The sequence below is a fragment of the Gopherus flavomarginatus genome, chromosome 3 (assembly GCF_025201925.1).
Source record: "Gopherus flavomarginatus isolate rGopFla2 chromosome 3, rGopFla2.mat.asm, whole genome shotgun sequence".
Taxonomy (NCBI): Eukaryota; Metazoa; Chordata; order Testudines; family Testudinidae; genus Gopherus; species Gopherus flavomarginatus.
The window spans coordinates 110,877,685-110,897,894 of record NC_066619.1 but is presented as its reverse complement, the minus strand read 5'-3'; the positions used below and the strand labels follow the sequence as shown (position 1 = coordinate 110,897,894).

Sequence of the window (20,210 nt, the reverse complement as noted above, 5' to 3'; positions counted from 1 at the left end):
TTTACTCTGAAAGCATGTCTACATGAGCACTTACTGTGTGGCAAAGGGAGGTGTAATAACCTTAGTCCCAGATTTGGACCTTAGCGTCCAAAATATGGGGGTTAGCATGAAAACCTCCAAGCTTAGTTACCAGCTTGGACCTGGTACCTGCTGCCACCACCCAAAAAATTAGAGTGTTTTGGGGCACTCTGGTCCCCCTGAAAAACCTTTCCTGGGGACCCCAAGACCCAAATCCCTTGAGTCTCACAACAAAGGGAAATAATCCTTTTTCCCTTCCCCCCTCCAGGTGCTCCTGGAGAGATACACAGACACAAGCTCTGTGAATCCAAACAGAGTGAATCTCCCTCTCTGTTCCCAATCCTGGAAACAAAAAGTACTTTCCTCTTCACCCAGAGGGAATGCAAAATCAGGCTAGCCACTTCAACACACACAGATCTCCCCTGATTTCTTCCTCCCACCAATTCCCTGGTGAGTACAGACTCAATTTCCCTGAAGTAAAGAAAAACTCCAACAGGTCTTAAAAGAAAGCTTTATATAAAAAGAAAGAAAAATAAGTACAAATGTTCTCTCTGTATTAAGATGATACAACACAGGGCCAATTGCTTAAAAGAATATTGAATAAACAGCCTTATTCCAAAAGAATACAAATTAAAGCACTCCAGCACTTATATTCATGCAAATACCAAAGAAAAGAAACCATAGAACTTACTATCTGATCTCTTTGTCCTTACACTTAGAAACAGAAGACTAGAAAGTAGAACTACTTCTCCAAAGCTCAGAGCAAGCAGGCAGGCAGACAAAAGACTGAGACACTCAATTCCCTCCACCCAAAGTTGAAAAAATCCGGTTTCCTGATTGGTCCTCTGGTCAGGTGCTTCAGGTGAAAGAGACATTAACCCTTAGCTATCTGTTTATGACACGCCCCCCAAATTGCAGACAGTGGGGAAGCTCACTGGCGGCGATTTCCTTTTAGAACTTGAAAATAAACAGATTAATACAACACATACACCTTTACATATACTCCTAAGTATATAACTAACAGACTTTTACATTTTAAGAACACTTTTTAACTACTGAATTCTGGGAAACTCTCACGGGAGAGTGCATCAGCAACTTTATTAGAAGCTCCTGTGATGTGTTGAATTTCAAAATCAAAATCTTGGAGAGCTAAACTCCAACGAAGAAGTTTCTTGTTGTTCCCCTTGGCAGTATGAAGCCACTTTAGTGCAGCATGGTCAGTTTGTAGTTGGAACCGCCGTCCCCAAACATATGGGCGTAGCTTTTCCAGGGCGTACACAATGGCATAGCATTCCTTTTCACTGACTGACCAGTGACTTTCCCTCTCAGACAGTTTCTTGCTGAGAAACACGACAGGATGGAAGTTGTGATCTGTTGCTTCCTGCATGAGCACTGCTCCTATACCACGCTCAGATGCATCCGTGGTTACTAGGAATGGCTTGTCAAAATCCGGGGCCCTGATTGGTCCTCTGGTCAGGTGCTTCAGGTGAAAGAGACATTAACCCTTAGCTATCTGTTTATGACAGGAGGGTGTAAATCTACAGCACTATAGGATTGTGTGCACTAAGTGCCCATGTAGATCCTGCTGATGTACACTACGAGTTTCCTAATGCACTTGGACATTGTACTTTTTCAGACTTCAGTATGTCAATGTGCCTTAGACAACTTTTAGCGCATAGAAGGAATGTCCACAAGGACACAACGCAGAGCTGCTGGAGTGTGCTGCACAGTAAGTGGTCATGTAGACATGCCCTTTTTGTTACTCTGCTAACAAACAGAGAGGTTGGAACCCCAGATACATCTCCATGACTGAAAAGGCCCTTCCAGGCTAACAAAGATACATTACTTTTTAACTTTAATTTAGAGTCGTCTGTTGTCCTACTGATTTTGAAGCTGCATCCTGGTTATATTTCTAAAAGATTTTCAGTTAGGTTAAATTAGCTGATTAATAAAGTTTTCATAAATTGGAGAAATGTTTCACTCCTAGAATCGTCCTCTTTAGCACTTAATTTGTCAAGCTAAAATTTGGTGAAATATGTGACACCTGATACAGCACTGAAACCATCTCCAGAAGAAACTGTGTGAAAGTTTAGAATGATTTAGCATGGCATATAACATACAGCATGTAATAGGCAATATCTAGGTAGGTTTAGGTTAAAAAAAAAAAGACTAAGCACATAATTTATCCATATTAAACTGCTTCTCCTTACCCCCTTATGCTTTTAATCTCAAAGATTGTGCCAAATAAATTTATTTTTGAATGTTTAGGCCATATGATTAGAGGCATTTTCTCATAATCCCATAGGCTAAATTTGAGCAATAAGATCTTCAACATGCAGAGGAAACTATTACTCAGAGCAGAGCACAAACACAGGGATCAGATTTCTTTTTTATATGAAATATAAGTATGCATATTTATCTCATTTATTTACTTAAATTTCTTTAAAATCACTGGCTAAGTACTGCAATAGAGAAGGTTTTTTTGAAAAACTAGAGCTGTAGATAATTCTGCTTAAGGGTACACATTTGGTTCTAGGATTATTTGTCTTGGACAAAACATATTACTGAATAGAACCGCTGAGTGTACATTTACACTCAGAGCAGCACAAAATGGACTGGATAATTTTATTACTTTTAATAATATTTGCAATTATGCTAGCTAAAATAATTCTGAAGGTGATCAAATCACATGATTTAGGGCACAAATTAAGCTATTATTCACCTGCAAGAATCGGGAAGAAATTGTTCCTTCAGGCACAGTTTGCACAACTGACTAGATTGTTCTCGTCTTCCTCTAAAATATCAGATACTGAGTGGAGTAGCTGATATTGTTAGTCAAAGGTATGGTAGGTGGCAGGATAGTTCAAAGGGTCACTCTTCACATAACACTGAAGGCCCAGAAAGCTGCCTGCTGAAACCAGGAGCGGGCTCTGAAACGTGTAGTGCTTTTATAAATGAAAGAATATATTTGCTTAAAAGCTCTCCTTGCATTACTGTGAAGAGCTGACCAGAGCTGAAAGTAGGATATCACATGAGAGTGGCCAGTGGTACTAGCCATACCACTAACATACATTTTTATTGATCAAGTATATTCAAGTAAATAATGAAAGTAACAACAAATCGTTACATAGTATTTTGTGAGCATGACCTCACAAGCTTTACTGCATCAAACTCTCACTTAGTTCATTTAGTGCTTCTTGCATGGAGGATTTTGCATGAATGGGACGTCTATTTCACAGGGGCTTTGCTAGATTTAGCTCATTAATCTTTGCAAAACACATTTGAAGTAGCAGATTACCATACAACTTCAATTGTATGAATATCATGGGGAACACTGAATGAGCTCAAAGGAACATCTTCAAAGTGTTGGGCAGGACATAATCTTGTTTCAAGCAAGAAAGTTTGGATAAATGAGGATATATTATATTTTCATCCTGATTTTACAGATGGAATAACTGAGGGGCCCAGAAAAGTTAAATGATATAGTAACTTGTCATGGTTAGCGTTCATGAGTTCCTGGACTTCGGTGCTACTATGACTTCCACTTTATTGCAAAAAGAACAGTCAATATGTATTTTCTCACTAGGCTGAATGAAAGGGATTCTGAAGCAAAGAGCAGTTAAATTGCTTGCCTGCGGCCATACAGTGAATCAATAGCAGAGAAAGAAATTGAAACCAAGGCTCCCGACACACCCACTCACCAGGCAGTGATCTATCCATTGGACCACAGCATTTCTTAAAATTGTTCTGAGAGTTTAGGAATATGTGAATACCACTCTTATTCCCCTAGCTGAAGGTCAAATTCATCAAAAAGATTATTAAAACATAGTATTTCTTTTCTGAAAAAAAAAGTTCCTTAGACAATGACTTTATTATCGGGAGGAAGGGATTTGCCGGATCCCCTGTGGAACGTCAGTACTTCCTCCTAACTTAACTCCCTCTCTCATCTCAGCTGTATAGAAACCATCTGTCAGCCAAGCATTGATTGAACAAGATGTAGCTACTTCTCCTGTAACCAGCGAGATCGCTGTTCAGCAGAGCTGGTTAAAAAAAGAGGTTGGGGGAAGGAAATACTGGATATCCTTGGCAAAGCGTTTTGTTAAAATTTTGAAATAAATAATAATAATACATTGCAACAAGCTCTTCTGCTGAGCAATGCAAGCATATCCTGAAACTTATGGAACTGAGAATGCTGAGTTCACAACACTACAGAGGATTATTTCATAGATTCCAAAGCCAGAAGGGACCATTGCGTCCATCTAGTCTGATCTCCTGTATAACACAGGCCATAAGAAGTTTCCCAAAAATACTTCTAGAGCAGATCTTTTAGAAAAACATACATTCTTGATTTTAAAATTGTCAGTGATTAAGAACCCACCAGGACCCTTGATAAATTGTTTTAATTACCCTCATTGTCAAAAATTTAAGCTTTATTTCCCATTTGATTCTGTCCAGCTGCAACTTCTAGCCACAGCATTCTGTTATACCTTCCTCTGCTTGACTGAAGAGCCCAGTGTTTGTTCCCTATCTAGATATTTGTTCTCCATGCTCCTCCTTCATCTTCTCTTTGTTAAACTACATAGATTGAGCTCTTTGAGTCTATCACCACGAGGCAGGTCTTCTAAGCCTTTAATCAATCTCATGGCTCCTCTCTGAACCCTCTCCCATTTTTAAACATCCTTCTTGAATTGTGGGCATCAAAACTAGACACAGACCAGCAACAGTCACATAAGTGTCAAATATACAGTTAAAAAAGCTCTCTACTTCTATTTTAAAAGCCATAACACAAAATGACATTTCATTTGGATAAAGTAATAAGCAAATCGATACAAACTTACCAATTCACCACAATATGCTCCCAAGGCGATCACTGACCGGAGGATTAAAAGTGTAAGACACCTCAAGTTTTCCCTGTAAAATATATTTTAAAAAAAGGTTTGGTTTTTTTTTAAACATTTTAACATTCATAACAGCAAATTTTGATTCCATGAAAAAGACAAGAACAGTAAAAGTGGTACATTGTAGGTGGACAGCATCTACAAATTAACACTGCTGCATAACAGCATAATAAAGTGGAATTCATACAATATTTATTTATGCCAAAGAGTATAGTACATAAAGTATCAAATAAATGTTAGATATACTAAATGATATGATTCATAAGGCATTATCTGATGAAAACACTCATGCTACATGAATTGTGTAATTAACTACAATACTTATTTATAATCTCCTTCCCGACATGCTATTTCACTAAAAACAAATGTCGTTTCAATGGACTGTTTGTTTTTTTAATTAAAAACAAAACAAAACACAAAACAAAAACAAAATCCTGATATCAGAACCAGAGGTAAATTGTTAGCTTGTTAAATACTCATGAGTCATTACCAATGCCCATAGTTCTTACACAGACATGATGTTAATCAGCCTGGTAAATTATCTTAATGATTTGTGAAAACAGGATTGTAGCCTTGTTACTAATAAAGCTAACATCCATCAACCCCACTTACCCAAATCCAATGTCAATCACAACCCTACCCTGATGCATTTTATCTCAGTTATTTAACCCTTTCCACACTGACAGAAAAAGCAGTGCTTTAGCAGGAGGCTCAAGCTACATACAGGTCTAATTCTGCATTCTCTGCACATGCCAAACTCACTGAAGTCGACTAGAACTTGGGATACACTGTCAGTGTAGAATCTGGTTCTCCAGTATATATCTGAAAATACAACTACAAAAAAGTGCATTTAAAAAGCACCTTTACTTTTCTTTTTGCATATCTTTATAATTTATTTCAAGATGAATTTAATTATCTTCTAGTTCCATTTCACACAGCATATTGCATATTATTCGTAGCTTGGGAAAAAATAATTCTTTTTTATCACTCAAAAATATTGCTTTATAATCTTCTTCCTAGTCTCTTTCTCTTTCTCCCAGTCCCTTCCATTTACAACCTCTTCCGTCTGTTTTTGTGGCATAAATTGCTCTGATGACCCTTCTGGCAAACATTCATTCCGTATGTCAGCTGCCAGCCAATGCTAAATTATTTTAACTATTTATATGTATCCCTGAGAATGATGATCTATCACAAATTCTCCTTTTCTCCTAAAATGGGTAACTGCTGAAAAAGAACTATTTTTCTGTTTACTATTTTACAAAGTTAGAAAATTTCAACTTAATCTTCCATTCCTTTGCAGTTCATGACCTCTAAATGTGTGTTTTAAGAAATAAACAGTAATCTACAATAGTTTGTTGAATTCAATATCTTCCATAATGTAAATCCTCTAGCATTTACCAATTTCTGTTAAGCTATATCTTTTCTTTAAATTAAAGTATAATTATTTTCCTAAATGGAAAAAGGCTTGTTACAAATCTTATTGACTTCCATTTTCCAATGCATTTAGGGTTTTTTCCCCTTTCCGGTGCCTACCTAAAGTTTAAATCTGCTTGCTGAAAAATGCCAACAAACTGCAAGCAACTGACAGGTGAGGTTGAAATATCATGCTCAATCAGATGATAATTATAAATATCAATATCTGACATTTTTTAGGTGAACATTTCAGAGAGTGATACTAACATGAAATGACAATCCCTGGAAAGTGAACTTTTGGCTTTGGATGTAGAAGACTGGATACTCTTCTGGAAACCCTTACAGTTCTGTTTTTACCACATTATAGCAGATCACAGAACCACCCTCTAACATATTTATAATTGGTAGACTTTCTCAAATGGTTACTTTTCTGTTTTTGTTTTTTGGCATTGGACTATTCATACAAAACTGTCATTAAATGAGCTACTTTCTAAACTTATGAGGATCAAATTCTTGGTTCCACAGAGACAGTTGCAGTGAAGTCAATGGGAATTGCCCTTTGTCACTGAACCAGAATTTGGCCCACAGAGTTTACCTCTACTCAAAAAATTATTTAATACTCAAGGTGAAATCATGCCCTCATACTAAAAACACAAGTCATTGCACAGGAAAAAAATCTCTGTAAGGATCCCACTATGAGTTTTGGACTGAACTGTCACTAGCGAAATGAAGAACTTCATATGTAGCATCAAAGTAGGCTTATATTAACATAATTGTCTCAGAGAAGCAACCCCCTTTTGCAAGCACCACTGTATGTTTTGAAAGTTATCTCAGCAAGTGATGCTGTAAGGAGAAAAAATAAACAGAGTCTTGTCATAAACAGATAGCTAAGGGTTAATGTCTCTTTCACCTGAAGCACCTGACCAGAGGACCAATCAGGAAACCGGATTTTTTCAACTTTGGGTGGAGGGAATTGTGTCTCTGAGTCTTTGTTTTCTGCCTGCCTGCTTTCTCTGAGCTGTGGAGAAGTAGTTTCTTTTTTCTAGTCTTCTGTTTCTAAGTGTAAGGACAAAGAGATCAGATAGTAAGTTCTATGGTTTCTTTTCTTTGGTATTTGCATGAATATAAGTGCTGGAGTGCTTTGATTTGTATTCTTTTTGAATAAGGCTGTTTATTCAATATTCTTTTAAGCAATTGACCCTGTGTTGTATCATCTTAATACAGAGAGAACATTTGTACTTATTTTTCTTTCTTTTTATATAAAGCTTTCTTTTAAGACCTGTTGGAGTTTTTCTTTACTTCAGGGAAATTGAGTCTGTACTCACCAGGGAATTGGTGGGAAGAAGAAATCAAGGGGAGATTTGTGTGTTGGATCGCTAGCCTAATTTTGCATTCCCTCTGGGGGAATAGGAAAGTACTTTTTGTTTCCAGGATTGGGAACGGAGAGGGGGAGTCCCTCTGTGTAGTTTCACAGAGCTTGTGTCTGTGAATCTCTCCAGGAGCACCTGGAGGGGGGAAGGGAAAAAGGATTATTTCCCTTGGTTGTGAGACTCAAGGGATTTGGGTCTTGGGGTCCCCAGGGAAGGTTTTTCAGAGGGACCAGAGTGCCCCAAAACACTCTAATTTTTTGGGTGGTGGCAGCAAGTACCAGGTCCAAGCTGGTAGCTAAGCTTGGAGGTTTTCATGCTAACCCCCATATTTTGGACGCTAAGGTCCAGATCTGGGACTAAGGTTATTACATGAGTGGCAGCCGGTGGGATGATATAGACAGAATCCAGAAGCCAGTGGAAATATTTTATTTTTCTCTTCTCTGCTAAGGGCTTTTTAGCAGAGAGAAACAGTTGGTTTTAAAAGGGAACCAGAGAGAATTTTTTTTTTCTGCTCTCTCTGGCAGTTTGTGGCTTGCATGTTAAGGGTCTTTTGTCATGCAATAGCCCTCCCATTAGGAGGCAAGTACCAGCACTTATAGGCATGCAAATAAAGTGGTTTTTCTGGTTTCCCTTCATTGAACATTAGCTAGAGAGAGAAAAGGAAAATTAGCTAAAGGCACTGTTGCTAGGCAGACTTCAGGAGGCAACAGAGAACCTGCAGTTCAGAAGATAAACACCGGAGGGCACCCCAACACAAGAAAACAGGAACCATGACTTCTAAGGCAAAAATTGACGCCGAAGAACAAATCAAAGAAGCTGAACACAGGCGACAACTGGAAATAAAACAAAAAGAGATGGAGATGAAAGAAAGAGAAGAACAGATCAAAGAGGCAGCCTACCAAAGAGAACAGGCAGCCAAAGAGGCAGCCAAGGAGGCAGCACACAAAAGAAAACTAGAAGAAGAAGAGGTGGCCTACCGAAGGAAACAAGCAGAAGAAGAGTTGGCCCACCGCCAAGAAATGGAAAAGCACCAAAAAGAAATGGAAAAACAACAAAAAGAGAATGAAGAGAAGGAAAAACAGAGAAAACATGAACTGGAGTTGGCAAAAGCTGGGCTGCATGTGCCAGCCAACCCTAACAACCCGGCGCCAATTATTGCTCCACAGCACAGGAAATTTCCCACCTACAAGGCAGGTGATGACACCGAGGCCTTCTTGGAAAATTTTGAAAGAGCCTGTCTTGGGTACAGCATTCCCGAAGACCAGTACATGGTAGAATTGAGGTCACAGCTCAGTGGACCTTTAGCAGAGGTGGCAGCTGAAATGCCTAAGCACCAAATGAATGAGTATAAACTTTTTCTAACCAAGGCCAGATACAGGATGGGGATAACCCCAGATCATGCCCGTCGGCGCTTCAGAACCCAAAAGTGGAAACCAGAGGTGTCATTTCCCAAACACGCCTACTACATTGCAAAAAACTATGAGGCCTGGCTAACAGGAAACAACATTCAAACCTTGGAAGAACTGAACCTCCTCATACAAATGGAGCAGTTCTTGGATGGTGTTCCTGAAGACATCACACGGTACATACAAGATGGAAACCCCAAGAATATCGCTGAGGCGGGGGAGATTGGAGCCAAATGGATGGAACTGGCAGAAAGCAAGAAAGCTACTGTCAAGGGGAACGATTACCCCAGGGGGCACACAGACCATAAACCCTACAACCGAGGACAGCCAAAGACCCCACATACCACCCAAGTAAAGCCACAGATACCCTACCCTTCAACCTCACCAGTCTCCAGTAACTCACCTTGGCCCAGTGACCCATCAGATGGAAGATGCTTTAAGTGTAATGAACTGGAACATATCAAGGCCAAGTGTCCCAAGAACACCATGCGAGTGCAATTCATTACACCACCATCACACCAAAGATCCCCAGGCCCGGATGCCTCTCAAATACCCTTGGAGCGAAGGGAAAATTTGAGAGTGGGCGGAAAGAAGGTTACTGCGTGGAGAGACACGGGGGCACAAGTGTCAGCTATCCACCAATCCTTCATTGACCCCAAATTCATCAACCCAAAGGCCAAAGTTACAATTTACCCCTTCATGTCACAAGCTGTAGACTTGCCTACAGCTCAACTGCCTGTCCAGTACAAAGGCTGGTCAGGAATGTGGACTTTTGCAGTCTATGACAATTATCCTATCCCCATGCTACTGGGGGAAGACTTGGCCAACCAGGTGAGGCGGGCCAAGAGAGTGGGAATGGTTACACGTAGCCAAACCAGGCAAGCTTCCAGACCCATTCCTGTTCCTGAGCCGTCCACAGAGGCCCCGTCTGTGTTACCAGAGACCCAGACAGAGGTAGTGGACCCGGATTCCATGCCTACCACTGAAACAGCCACAGCATCTCCAGTCCCAGGCCCGGAACTGGAACAGCAACCAGCACCAGCAAGTGCAACTACATCTTCAAACTCAACGCCAGAGGGCACCAGCGAGCCAAAACTGGCAGAAGCAACAGACAGCCATACCCAAAAGGCTCAGCCAGAGCCTGAAATACCCTCAGGTGCACCAGCGGAGAGCGGTTCACCAGCAACGGAAACAACCCCATCACCTACATCGCTTCCAGAGGGACCAAGCCCAAGTCCACAGTCTGAGGAAGAACTGGTGACCCCAGACTCAAGGGAACAGTTCCAGACTGAGCAGGAAGCGGATGACAGCCTTCAAAAAGCTTGGGCGGTGGCACGGAGCACCCCACCGCCTCTCAGCTCTTCTAATCGATCCCGGTTTGTTATAGACCAAGGACTTTTATACAAGGAAATTCTTTCTGGTGGACACCGGGAAGAATGGCAGCCGCAAAAACAGTTGGTGGTTCCAACTAAGTACCGGGGGAAGCTCTTAAGCTTAGCCCATGATCATCCCAGTGGCCATGCTGGGGTGAACCGAACCAAGGACCGGTTGGGGAAGTCCTTCCACTGGGAGGGGATGGGCAAGGACGTTGCCAAGTATGTCCGGTCTTGTGAGGTATGCCAAAGAGTGGGTAAGCCTCAAGACCAGGTCAAGGCCCCTCTCCAGCCACTCCCCATAATTGAGGTCCCATTTCAGCGAGTAGCTGTGGATATTCTGGGCCCTTTCCCAAAAAAGACGCCCAGAGGAAAGCAGTACGTACTGACTTTAGTGGACTTTGCTACCCGATGGCCAGAAGCAGTCGCTCTAGGCAACACCAGGGCTAACACTGTGTGCCTGGCCCTAACAGACATCTTTGCCAGGGTAGGTTGGCCCTCTGACATCCTTATAAAAAATGAATTGAGACTAAGGGCAAAGGTCACTTGCGAGATCTGCACAATACCACTCAGCTTTGTTTCCCCCTGCCATCCCCAGCGATGTGTAAATTTTCCACTGATATTAATGGGAGATGCACATGACAGAAGCTGAATACCACTTAACTTGACTATGCTTGAAATAAGAATGTTGCCATTAATGTTTTCACAGCCATCCCACCGAGGCATTTAGGAGGCTATTAAAGTTACTATAGTAAAAACCCTATTTCAAGACTATATTGATGGGTTTAAATTAATAGTCATGATACGTAGACATGAGGTGTAAATGAGGCACCCAGGGAAGTCAATGTATACCACCACTGTGGAAGCACTGGGACAAAGTAAGAGTATATGGAACTAGAAAGATTGCTAGAGGGTGAAAGAAGGATCTAAATCTGGGCTTGAGGTACCTCATTCCCAGGTTTTGGTTTGTTTTATTCTGAGCAAGCCTGAATCAACAAGAATCAAGACTATCGGCCTATGAGTAGCTTTTTTATTATACATACTAGGGTAATGCCAAGAGATCCCAGTCAGAGACTGTGCCCCAATCTGCAAGGCACTGCCTACACATATGACAGAAATGTAGCTCCTTCCTCACAGAGCTTACAGTCTAAACATAAAATGACAGGCAACAGGTGGATACAATGTAGGTGTAGCCATGCCGGTCCTGGGATATCATAGAGATCAGATGGATGAGGGAATATCTATTGGCCAACTTCTGCTGGTGAGAGAGACAAGCTTTTGAGCCACACAGAGCTATTCCTCAGGCTAAAAGCTTATCTCTCTCACCAGCAGAAATTGATCCAGTATAAAAGATATCACCCTCACTCACCTGGTTTCTCTAACAGGTGTGTACAACAGACAGGAGAAGCCCAAGTTAACAGTGAGACAGTATGCCATGCACTAGGGATTAACAATGAGATTTTTTGCTATAAACTGCGAACGTATCAGTTGAAAACAACAGAGGAGGAGAAGGACCTGGCTGTATTGCTTGATCACAAGATGACTACGTGATGCAGCTGTGAAAAAGTCTAATTCAATGCTATGATGCATCAAGTGAGGTATTTCCAGTAGAGATAGGGAAGTGTTATTACCATTATACAAGGCACTGATGTGACCTCATCTGGAATACTGTGTGCAGTTCTGGTCTCCTATGCTTAAGAACGATGAATTCATGGAGCAGGTGCAGAGAAGGACTATTGGGATGATCAGAGGAATGGAAAACCTACCTTATGAGAGGAGACTAAAGGAGCTTGGCTTGTTTATCCTAGCCAAATGAAGGGAGATATGATTGTTTTCTATAAATACATCAGAGAGATAAATATCAGGGAGGAGGGGAGTTATTTAAGTTAAGGGCCAATGTTGATACAAGCACACATGGATATAAACTGGACATCAAGAAGTTTAGGCTTGAAATTAGATGATTTCTAACCATCAGAGGACTGAAGTTCTGGAACAGCCTTCCAAGGGGAGCAGTGGAGCCAAAATCCAAAATGTCTTCAAGTCTGAGCTTGATAAGTTCATGGAGGGTATGGTGAGATTGCCTGCAAAGGCGTGTGGTTCATCTGCACATGCTAGTAGCAAAAGTCCCCGATGGCAAGAGATGGGGCACTAGATGGGTAGGGAGCCGAGTTAATATGGAGAATTTGTTCCCAGGTGGCTGCCTGGTGGTCTTGCTCAGGGTCCAGCTGATCATCATTCTTGGGGTTTGGAAGGAATTTTCCCCCAGGTCAGATTGGCAGAGACTCTGGAGTGTTTTCACCTTCCTCTGCAGCATAGGGTATAGGTTATCTGCAGTTTTAAACTAGAGTTAATGGTGCATTCTCTGTAACTTGAAGTCTTTAAACATGATTTCAGAACTTCAGTAATTCAGCCAGAGGTTAAGGGGACTAATACAGGAGTGAGTGGGTGAGGTTCTGTGTGCCATATCCAGAGGGACTGACTAGATGATCATTATGGTCTCTTTTGGCCTTAAAGTTTACAAGTCCATGAGGAGCATGGGTAATATTTTCAGTTATGGACCAAAGTAAATAATTGTAATAATAATTTTGTCAAAAAAAATTTATCTAGTCAAATTAACAAATAACCAACCACCCCCCAAGAATATACAAAAAACACACACACCACCCTAGTTTCATTTAACTTGCATTTTTATTTGGTTCTATAATATTAGGTTGGCATAACACATTCAAATAAGCTAATTAATAACTAACGGTTTTGTTTTGTTTTTTAAATAAGAATAATATGTAATGATCCCTCTTCCCCCATTTGGCATCCGAGAATCCTGAATCATCATTTGGGTGACTGTTACTAAGGTACTGCATGAAGACGGTATATAATTCTTATTTCTATGCTGTTTTCTAACAGACAGGCTGCATATTTTTATCCCTGACAACCTTGCCATTTTGAATTCCCAGTGCCTTCTAGGTCTGAAATAAGTATAATGGAAAACCATATAAAACTGACAGCCATTAAACTCACTCCACTCCCTTTTTCACACTGCATATATGCCACACATAAGCAGCATTAGACATTTCAGACACAGAAGCTCATTTATTAACTTCCATAACAAGAGCCAGGATTTACTGAAGTTGTCATTAATGTATGCATGCTGTCAACTGGTCTCCCCACTGCCCACTTGGATCACATCCACCCTGACATCTGAAACACCCAAACCGTAGCCTATTGACAATAGGAGCAAAGCCTGAGTGCTGCCTGTCTTGCTTAATTCATTGATTCTTCAGACTGATAACACCAGATAAATGGGAAGTCCCATCCTTCCTCTGAGTTTCACCGTCTTTTATCAGCATTTAACCATTACCCAAGAGATAATATAGTCACTCTGAAATGTGATCTAACCATTTGGATGTCAAATTGTAATACAGGACGAGACTATCTTTTGCTCACAAAATTGTACAAGGCACAGCAAACTACTCCTGATGTTCCACTTGAAATGTACATTCTGTCTTTATGAGTTTATAATTACTCCTGTAATTAATTATGTTTTCCCCCAATAGTGATTGATTAATATTACTTATTGCCCTTCTGTCTTCCAAGTTTGATACATTCTGGTCATTGCCTATTCATTACATTTTGCAACAATTGATTTCTATGAAAACTCAGACATAAGACGCATGCTTAGTTACACTAATTGTCTCTCACAAATGTGTGTGGGGAAAAACATTCAGGGCTTCTTTAGTATAAAATACAGCACCATCTGAACATCACTACCCGCCTCTGGGTGTTACAGCTAATGAGGTACCAGTAACTTCTGATCACTAAGAAAAACCAATAGTTCAAGATTTTGCATATGACTGCAGAAATATTCTCTTACCATTTAAATCAGCAGAGAACCTGCAAGGCAGAACATTTAATATAGTGTGACCAGTTCACAATAGTCAAATACACATTCCAGCTACAGATATTTTTGTTTATTCCACTGGTAATACCCAGGGATAAGTAATACTATTTGCACTGCCATTTAAAGCTGCAATATTAAAATACATTCCTGATTTTTTTTTTGACTAACTCTCCAACAGCTGTGGTCAAATTTGTGCTTAATTATCTATTATTTTAAATATTTTACAATTAAGCATGTATGATTGTCTTATATATTGACTACAATAGGAAATCAAAATACTGACCAAGGCCCCAGTCCAGGAAAACATTTAAGCATGTGCTGAAATTTAAGCATGGGCTTAGGTCCCAATTATTTCAATGGGTCTAAGCCAGAGGTGGGCAAACATTTTGGTCCAAAGGCCACATCTGAGTGGGGAAATTGCATGTAGGGCCATGAATGTAGGGCTAGGGCAGGAGGTTGGGGTGTGGGAGGGGGTGCAGTGTGTAGGAAGGGGCTCGGGGCAAGGCGTTGGGACACAGGAGGGGTGCAAGAAGGGGCTCAAGGCAGTGGGTTGGGGTGTGGAGGGGTGCGGCGGGGGCTCAGGGCAGGGATGCAGGAGGGATGAGGCAGGGGGTTGGGGTGCGGGGTGCAGGAGGGATTTGGGGTGCAGGATCCGGCCCAACGCTGCTTACCTGTAGCAGCGCTGGGGTGGCAATAGCACGCAGCAGGGCTCAGGCAGGCTCCATGCCTGCCCGGCCCCGCACCACTCCCAGAAGCAGCTGGCACCATGGCACCTGCAGCCCCTGGGGGAGAAGGGGGGCAGAGGGCACTGTGCGCTGCCCTCGCCTGTGGGTACCTCCCCCGAAGCTGCCATTGGCCGTAGTTCCCAGCCAATGGGAGCTGCGTGGGGCAGTGCCTGAAGGCAAGAGCAGTGCACAGAGCCCTCTCTCCCTCTCCCCCAGGGGCTGCAGGGATGTGGTGCCGGCTGCACCTGAGCCACAGGCCGTAGTTTGCCCACCCCTGGTCTAATACGGGAATAAAGGGAAACAAGAAGACTTTTTATCAATACATTAGAAGCAAGAGGAAGACCAAGGACAGGGTAGGCCCACTGCTCAGTGAGGAGGGAGAAACAGTAACAGGAAACTTGGAAATGGCAGAGATGCTTAATGACTTATTTGTTTTGGTCTTCACTGAGAAGTCTGAAGGAATGCCTAACACAGTGAATGCTTATGGGAAGGGGGTAGGTTTAGAAGATAAAATAAAAAAAGAACAAGTTAAAAATCACTTAGAAAAGTTAGATGCCTGCAAGTCACCAGGGCCTGATGAAATGCATCCTAGAATACTCAAGGAGTTAATAGAGGAGGTATCTGAGCCTCTAGCTATTATCTTTGGAAAATCATGGGAGACGGGAGAGATTCCAGAAGACTGGGAAAAGGCAAATATAGTGCCCATCTATAAAAAGGGAAATAAAAACAACCCAGAAAACTACAGACCAGTTAGTTTAACTTCTGTGCCAGGGAAGATAATGGAGCAAGTAATTAAGGAAATCATCTGCAAACACTTGGAAGGTGGTAAGGTGATAGGGAATAGCCAGCATGGATTTGTAAAGAACAAATCGTGTCAAACCAATTTGATAGCTTTCTTTGATAGGATAACGAGTCTTGTGGATAAGGGAGAAGTGGTGGATGTGGTATACTTAGACTTTAGTAAGGCATTTGATACGGTCTCACATGATATTCTTATCAATAAACTAGGCAAATACAATTTAGATGGGGCTACCATAAGGTGGGTGCATAACTGGCTGGATAACCATACTCAGAGAGTAGTTATTAATGGTTCCCAAGCCTGCTGGAAACGTATAACAAGTGGGGTTCCACAGGAGTCTGTTTTGGGACCGGCTCTGTTCAATATCTTCATCAATGACTTAGATGTTGGCATAAAAAGTACGCTTATTAAGTTTGCAGATGATACCAAACTGGGAATGATTGCAACTGCTTTGGAGGACAGGGTCATAATTCAAAATGATCTGGGACAAATTGGAGAAATGGTCTGAGGTAAACAGGATGAAGTTTAATAAAGACAAATGCAAAGTGCTCCACTTAGGAAGGAACAATCAGTTTCACACATACAGAATGAGAAGAGACTGTCTAGGAAGGAGTATGGCACAAAGGGATCTAGGGGTTATAGTGGACCACAAGTTAAATATGAGTCAACAGTGTGATCCTGCTGCAAAAAAAGCAAACGTGATTCTGGGATACATTATCAGGTGTGTTGTGAGCAAGCACTGGTTAGGCCTCAACTGGAGTATTGTGTCCAGTTCTGGGCACCGCATTTCAAGAAAGATGTGGAGAAATTGGAGAGGATCCAGAGAAGAGCAACAAGAATGATTAAAGGTCTTGAGAACATGACCTACGAAGGAAGGCTGAAACAATTGGGTTTGTTTAGTTTGGAAAAGGAGAAGACTGAGAGGGGACATGATAGCAGTTTTCAGGTATCTAAAAGGGTGTCATCAAGAGGAGGGAGAAAACTTGTTCACCTTAGCCTCTAATGATAGAACAAGAAGCAATGGGCTTAAATTGCAGCAAGGGAGATTTAGGTTGGACATTAGGAAAAGGTTCTTAACTGTCAGGGTGGTTAAACACTGGAATAAATTGCCTAGAGAGTTTGTGGAATCTCCATGTCTGGAGATATTTAAGAGTAGGTTAGATAAATGTCTATCAGGGATGGTCTAGACAGTATTTGGTCCTGCCATGAGGGCAGGGGACTGGACTCGATGACCTCTCGAGATCCCTTCCAGTCCTAGAGTCCACGAATCGAAGCATATGCCTATATGCTGTCCTAAGTAGGGATACTTTCCTTAATCAGGGCTATAAATCAGTGTGCTTGTTCTTTATTAACTGTCAGAGATTGATCTAAGGGATTAGGTTATTTTCTCACTCTCTCTGCACTGGCACTATTGCACATTCCTTAGCTGCACTGCTCTTGAACACAAGTAATAAAGCCGGTTATCAAATCAATTATTTGATCACTGTTTTCTTTGGGACCTTACTGTGTATTATATTAGATCAGAACAAAACCTTGTGTGGACTCTCTTATTTGAATTTCAGGTAGGGAAGAACCTGAACTGAATGCTATCACATGGCTGGCTCCTTAGGTGAGTCACATGCCCAGGGTACTAGTAACAAGCTCCACTAAAGGGGATAATCACCTGGTGGAGCAGGGAGCCCTTTGGGGCTAATAAAAGGCTTAAGAGAGCTCAGAAGGAAAAGCTCTAGAGGGGAAAGGAAGTTCCAGAGGAAGGGAGCTCTCAGCCTGCCTGAACTAGGCAAAAGCTCTCTAGGCAGAGAGGACTGGGAGAGAACAGGGGCAAGGATGAAGCACTCTCCAGGTAATGGAGAAACCTGAGGCCTTTTAGCGAAAGAAGCTGCTACTGGAACCTAGATACTTTTGTTTTGTGACTTATAAATTGTATCTGGACTCTGAAGTGAGAGCCTTTAAACCCTCATTCAAGTGCTCCTTTCAGAAGGCTTTATTAAAGGGAGATATACTACTGTAAAGTGTTTGGCTTCTCCTTGACTGGTCTGTTTAAGTGACTTCATTGGTATCTCATTAACTGGGTGACACTAATGCAGGCCACAACATAGCCACACACAGCCATAAGGGATATTCAGGAGACCATGGTGACCTCTTTTACACAAGTCTATTTAAAATACATGTAATATTTTCAGTATGTACCTATTATAATTTAGGGTACACATTAGAGAGGAGGTTTTAAAACAACCCTCCCAAACCCACTAAACAATTCATCTAGAAATTCTATCTAAAAAACAATCACAAGCTTATTGGAAGACAGCAGACGATGTAGAGAGAGGCAGAGTAAGGTTTCCTTGGGCCCTGGGCCAGAGCAAGTGGGGATCCTCTTCCCAGCCCTTCCACCTGCAGCCCCACCGCTATTCTGCCCCCCACTGCAGCCCCGTAATCCCTTTTGCTCCTTTCTGCCCCTTCTCCACTCACTGCAGCCCCAAGGCTGGAGAAGCTCTGTCCCCACGCCACAGCCCTTTGGTGCAGCGGGGAGTGAGAGCTCCTCCAGTCCCAGGGTTGCAGCAGGGGTCCAGGTGCTGGGGCTTCTCCCGCTCCGCCTGCCCAGCACTTCTGCTGGAGAGTGGGGTCCCCTGTTGCCCTATGGCTTCCAGGGCCAGCTCCAGGGACCAGCTCAGCAAGCAGGTGCTTGGGGTGGCCAAGGGGAAGGGGCAGCACGTCGGGCTGTTTGTCAGCAATTCGGCGGCAGGTCCCTCGGTCCCTCTCAGAGGGAAGGACCTGCTGCCAAAGTGCCGCTGAAGAAGAAAGCAGCGCAGTGAAGCTGCTGCCGAAGTGCTGTCAATCGTGATCGCAGCTCCGTCCCCCGTCACTTGGGGCAGCAAAAACCCTGGAGCTGGCCCAGATGGCTTCTGCTGGGGACAGGGTCGGAGGCTGCTGGAGTGGGTGGCTTCCCCCATCCCACAGCTTTTTCCCTGGGACGGATGGGTTGGGGGCTGCTTTTGGGGACTTCCGCCATGCCACCTACCCAGCTGACCCTGCTGCCAGGGAGCAGGGTTGGGGTATCGGGGTTTCCCTGCCCTGCCTGGTGGCAAGAGTGCAGCAGATTTTTTTCGGGGCCCCCCAGTTGGCTAAGGCCCCCAGGCACAGGCCCCATCAGCCCAACGGCTAATCCGCCAGTCGATATACAACACAATCACACTATAGAGTTATGTTCTGAAACCCTGTATTCTTATTGGGCCAAATCCCCAGCTGGTGTAAATTAGTAAACCTCCAAAGAAGTCAGTGAAGTTATACTAATGTACCCCATCAGAGGCATTAGTCCATAAATGTTTTGTACTCCAGTTACAAGGGTTCAACAGTAGTTCTTCTAATGGCTGTTTGGTGACCTATAGAAAACGAGTTAGTGATCTTAATTCCATATATATTGGACAAATATCTACATTACAAAAAACATGGAAGGCCTAGTCTGTTGCATCATTGTCATCACATCACAGGGCTGCCTCTACCAAGCAGTGCTCATGCAGAATGTCTGCAAGAGTTTAAAGCCATTGTCCCCAAATGGACGTTTGAGAGATGCTAGCTGTGGTATCTTTCAGTTTCAGCGTAACTGCATTGTAACTCTTCTCTGTAGTCTGCCAGAGAAATGCCATCCCTGATTTCAGGCATCTGGCCATCACCTCTCTTTTGGCAGAGACCCACATCTCACTCGCTCTTGACCAGGTGTTTAGGCTTGCAGGCCCTTGGCACTTCACTGTCATTATCCATAGCAGGTCTGACTAATGTTCAGTTCCTGCTCTTTGTTTTCTCTTCAAGGACAATGACAGTGATTTACCAGGAATCAAACAACTCTTCCAAAGCAGTGGATGTTTATTTGAAGATAAAAGCACACAGCAGAAACATATAAAAACAAATGTCTAAATGCATTACCAGTAGCTCTTCATCATTCCTATGGAGACTCTAGCAGGTTTCAGTTTTTCATCTTGATTTTTTCAATATTTCTGCCTAATCATTTGATGAATTCTCCCCAACTTCACGTATTCCCTCCACTAAGTTTTCCCCAGTAAGAACTTAAAAAGAAAATGCAGTTTGCTAGCCATTAAAAAAAATAATCCTGTTTTAGTTTCCCTGCAATGTTCTGTCTCTTGGGCAGTAAAGGTGAAAGGAACAAGAATCTATTTCTGTATCCTCTTTCCATGAATTTGAATATGTTCTATAACAAAACAAGTGTCCTCCTTTCCTCCCATAGGTAAATAAGTATTGGGATATGAATCATTAAAGGCTAGTAGGATGTCTGTCTTTCAAAATTTGGCCCAGAG

The 20,210-nt window shown here is 42.3% G+C and overlaps 1 protein-coding gene across 43 annotated transcripts in view; it reads right to left on the bottom strand.

Moving 5' to 3' along the window:
* Window positions 1-20,210, bottom strand: part of PTPRD (protein tyrosine phosphatase receptor type D) — a 1,732,597-nt gene that overhangs the window by 1,344,406 nt on the left and 367,981 nt on the right. For all 43 annotated transcript variants that reach the window (XM_050942985.1, XM_050942995.1, XM_050942996.1 and 40 more), the window contains exon 3: window positions 4,857-4,929. The gene's annotated coding sequence lies outside the window, so the exon portion shown is untranslated. The remainder of the gene's footprint in view (window positions 1-4,856; window positions 4,930-20,210) is intronic.